The sequence below is a fragment of the Teleopsis dalmanni genome, chromosome 1 (assembly GCF_002237135.1).
Source record: "Teleopsis dalmanni isolate 2A chromosome 1, ASM223713v2, whole genome shotgun sequence".
In the NCBI taxonomy this organism is placed as follows: Eukaryota; Metazoa; Arthropoda; class Insecta; order Diptera; family Diopsidae; genus Teleopsis; species Teleopsis dalmanni.
The window spans coordinates 231,934,398-231,939,796 of NC_051846.1; positions in this window are offsets into that span (position 1 = coordinate 231,934,398).

Sequence of the window (5,399 nt, forward strand, 5' to 3'; positions counted from 1 at the left end):
GTACAGTAAATATTGGAATCTTGTAATGAGTTTAGTCATTAATAGTAATACTGCAGTTAATTCAGATAAAAAAAATAGATAAATCTCGCAATAAAAAGGAGCTCAGTAGGAACTTCTATAAATCTCTAATTTGACATATCACATATTGGTCAGAAACTTAAAAAAACTATCATGTACCTAAATCATTATTCGAAACCAAAACTCACGAAAATAGGTTTATGCTAAATACAGTCATGACTCATCAATTACAAAGCATTGCCTGAAAGTAAAAGAAAATCTTCTACTATCAAGTCCATATATACACTGAGAATTAATTTTATATATATGTTTTAAATTCCCAATATTCCATTATTTTAATATATTCTTCTATATTCCTAATTCCTATATGTTTCGATTGTTTTAATGTTATGATTTGACTTTTAAAGTTAAAAGTTTGTACAAAGTAAAATTTTTATATAAAACTAACCGATCGATTAGATCTGTTTAGAATCTGAGACCCTAAAACCCTAAGCTTATTTGTTATTTTTTTTGCAACATATGTAGACCAAAGTAAAATACTATTAAATTACTAATTAAGTTGGTCCTCCGCAAAGTATGATGTTAAGATGATGTTGTATTGTTGTTTGGGGGCTAGAATATTAGTTGTTCGTAACAGTGTGTCCATTGATGAAGTATTGTATCCTGACCTGGCAGTATCTCTCCAATCATTATTTTTATACTGATCTATTTAAATTTGAAATTGATTTGCTTTTCTCCTTTGAGTAGATGATGGTGTTAGTTTACATACAATTTTTCAACAATATCCCTCTTCAAAAGGTTTTGTTGTCCATGTGGACATTCAACATGATATTCAGGTTAATAAAAAAAAGTAACTTAAAGACTTTAGAAAGGATTTCACATACGTAATTCAGTTTTAAACGGAATAAGTGTATGAAAAAATTATATTATTTTTTGAAATAAATATATATACAACTAAAAGTACTAACAAAAATATCCATAATACAATTTCCGTACCACAATAATAAACACAAAAAAAATGTTAGAAGTTTAATGTTAAATAGTAAATGTGTGTGAAAATGTAATTTAGATATATATGCCGATTACTCTTACTATTAAACTTAATTAGGCTAATTAAGGAAAATTTGAACGTGTGACAAAAGTTGTCACGGCACATATTGTTGTGGTTTCAAAAACAAACATTATTGATAAAAATTTTCTCAGTTTTTGCTTCACATTTTCAAGATATTTCAATATACGAGCTCAATATAATTTTTTTTCTGTACGGGTGTTATAGTGTTAAAAAAGGTTTTTCACCTCACTTAAATAAATGTTGAAACATAATGAAATTTTATCAAAAAACTGTAATCTTTATATTTCTGAAGAAGAAAATATACTGTAACTAACACGCAAAGTTCCTTTTATTTTTTATAAATGAAACTAACTTTAATGGGTGTTCTTTTATAGTATGAACTTCATACGATTAAAAAGTATATAAATGTATCTAACATAGTTACTTTTTTATCCATTTGTTCAACCAAATAACTACTACCAATTAACTATCTTGTTCGTGCAAATATTCTTCTCAGACAGCCTTTGCTGACATTAATATCATAATAAATTTATTTATATATTTCTTTTTTCCAATATTGTAATTTGCAAATACTAAATATCTTTTGTTGAAGTCCTTTGTTATATTAGGAAATGAAAAAAAATAATAAAACACTAAATATTTTGTTTGGCAACAATAAAGTGTCGTGTCGTGTCGTCTATATTTGCAATGTACTTAAAGCATTTGCGTGTTTTATTCTTATTTTTTAGTCCAAAAGTTTTTCTTGTAGAACTTCGATGGTCTAATAAATACTTTGCTATTTAACTATCATAACTGTGAATGTTAATGGCTCTTGTACAAGGAACGGTTACTGCTACACTGAAAAAAAAGTTGTCTTACATTTATACAAAAAAAATTATTTATGAATTTTATATGAAATTAAATGTAGTAGTTTTAAATGTAAAATGACCAGCTAATTATGTTTAGGTATTGATTTTACAAGATGGCTATGCATGCCATCCGTGTCCTTAACAAAACCAATTAGAGACATTGTTAATAAAGTCGTAGTCCTATTGAGGGTTGTATATCTATCTTATGTTCTAATTTGCTAGTTATCAAAAGAGGTCTAAAGCTCCATGAATGAATTAAGTACATAAAAGAATAAACAAGTTAGAAATATTTATTGAATTATTAAATTGTTAGTTAAATTTTGAATTTTAACTTGCAGATGATCACAACTAGATTGTGATATTAGGGCAATGCAAATCCAAAAATAAGTATTAAAAGACAATTGTATCAACTAAACATAACTGTAAAGTGTAGCTTTTGGATTGGAAAGCATTTGGAAGTAGTGGCACACCATCTGTGTTGTCACCGTCTGATTATTATTATAATATTAAATTATTTGGGCATGTAATTGAATATATTTATAGGAAGACAAATAATTTCAACAGGATGTTGCCATATTCTGCATCAGTTACGCAAAAAATTTTCTGGTTATATTCTGATGATGATAATTAGCCACCAAAGTCATACAATTGTCACCACTGGTGTCACCAACACATAATATAACAAATAGTAATCATAAATTATTACTCTGCAAATGAGTAAGCTATCAATCACAAAGGTAAAATGTTTCAAGACATATGAACCCACTTTTTTATTTAGAACAACTTTAAACAACTAATATATTCTATTGTAGCACTTTTTCTAAATATAAGTTTGTTACGAGTATATATTAAAAACTGTTTTCTGTCAGTAATGTAGAAGTTAATATGAATAGATATTTCACATAGTCACCTTTTCTTTCTACATCCGCAAAAAGCTTACATTACTTTCATTTCGGTTTCTAGACAAAGTAACATTGAACTCTTAACTAACTGGTACCAAAATTGATTTAAAAAGGTCCAATGTTTTCTATTGCCTATTAATAAGAAAATACAATATATATAAAATGTACGAAAGATATAAAACAGTATGTCTTTTTATCCATAAAAATTTTATTATTTAAACAATTAGACTATCTTTTGCTGACCTCATATAGTGCAAATCTTTTTTATCAAATAGTTCTTTGAATAACAATAATTATTTAAGGGCTTAAACTCCATTCTAATCGAAATTTTCTTTTAACTTATACACAGTCGCACTATTTTCACTTAATTAATACATAAAAGTATATTGGTATCAATTTTATAATGTATATGAATTTTTATTAAAGAGGTAGTGAACTACAACAACAAAAATTTTATTTTTTATATTATTTTAATTAATTGAATTTTTGACTGACCATATAGCTGTTTCGAGTATTGCCAAATACCCATCATCAGTGGTCTTGGAAATAATTCTTGTATTTAATTATTCGTAAATAATTATTTTTGAGACTGCAAGTACCAGCAATCGTAATCGTGCCCTGCCAAATTTGAAGCGCAGAGTCAATGCTCCTTAACCAAGTGACCCAAAGCCGTACTTGACTTTTTTGTTCGCATATTTTTCTGAAGTTTTTGTTACTTTTGCTATGAAAGTTTTTTATTAACAATTTTACTTGCTGTGTTTATATTAGAACGAAATCATAAATTTTGAAATCATGAATTTTTATTTATTTCTGATCACTGCTAGCGCTATCTGTAAAAATAATTGCAGTATCACAAATATAACCAATATTATCGGCTGGCGATTTTCCTTTACATAGAAACCAATGCAGTAATGTGACTATATAATATATCTATCTATTAAATAAAATTTCTTATTCATGTTTTCTAAAGAATCTATTTGTTATTTTTATTTATTTTATTTAATGACTATAAAACTATAAAAGTCTTAGTTGAAAACTATCCACTTACATATGATATTTAGACATGTCAGATATGGAAATCTTCGTTCTGTGCATTTATAAATAAATTAAATTGGAAATAGATAGGAATGGCGCATCAAAAAAGTTCCATTTTCTAGAAACAAGTACCACAGTATCATATGGGCAAAAAGTACCAATTTTGCTACTAAAGTATCACAGTTCCCCTGAAGATCATTAAGAGAAGTAGTTATCTCTACTTGTTTCACCCAATAATAAATGAATTACATTTAGGTAATGTGAAACTTTCAGTTTTCAGTGGTCTTCATATAACAAGACCAGATCTGGGATAAATACTATAAAGCTTACAACAGTTCTCTCTAATCACTGGTATATAAAAAACCACGCAGATAAACTACGCATTCCTTTTAATACTTACAATAGAAGTTATAAAAACTTACAGAAAAAGGAACATTTAAGCATTTTCTCTATGTATGCTTTGATCTCCAGTCGAAATGAGTTTTTAGAGAAGTAGTTCTTTAAACAGTTTGTTAGACTATTTATTATTAAGCACTAAAGATCTATTAATTTACCTAAATTCGATGGCATTGATTTAGCTTTTGTCTTTTCGTTTTTTCTTAAGGATTCTTGTGAATAATGTGTTAGCAAAATGGCGAAAAGTCGCTGGTTATGATCAGTGCAAAGATATCAGCTGATCTGCCACTGCAAACAACCACTCAACCAATAATTACCAATTTATTCTGTTAGTTGATATGAACCTAAAATAGTTTTTTGACAGTTTCTCAGACTATTCATTAGGTAAAGACAAAAGATCTGTTAAATTATTTTAATACAAAGGGATGGATTTAGTTTTTGTCTTTTTTGTATATTTTAAGGGTTTTTTGCGAGGAATGTATGCAGTAGGAAATTGGTATATACCTAAAGTAAGTAGTTGATATATTATATTCCCACTCAGTGTTTGGGAGAGACAAATCGGAAATGAAAAGTCAATTTTTTGTTAACGTAAAATATTAGTACACAATAGCTATTCAAGGAACCTTTGAAGATTCTCTTTGGTAATAAAAGTCTTTTAAATCCTAATTGTAATTACTGTATATGATTCAACCAATGATCCGAAAGTGGATAATTGAAAAAAATAACATATGTATGTATTAACTTGCAAATCTACTTATACAGAATGATGAAAAGTATTCAAATTGTCAATTGCAAATAAAATTTAATAACCAAAATTTTGGCATAAGAGAGGTTCTCTACTTTATGATTTAATAAAATCTTTTAATGTCCAATTTTTTTGAACAGTGCACATGATAACAAAAAATCCATAACTAAAAAATAGAAAAGTCAAATAAATCCACTAGAAACCAGACAACACTACACCACCACAACACTAACCCACACAAACAAGGCGGAACATGCATGCAACGCCGCACGCCGTTTAAAGCTAGGGTGTGTAAGAAGTTATGGGGTTGTCAGTCCACAAGTCCACATCAAAGGCACAAACATAAACTAAGTTACGTACTCCTGCATAAAGCAGCGACAATC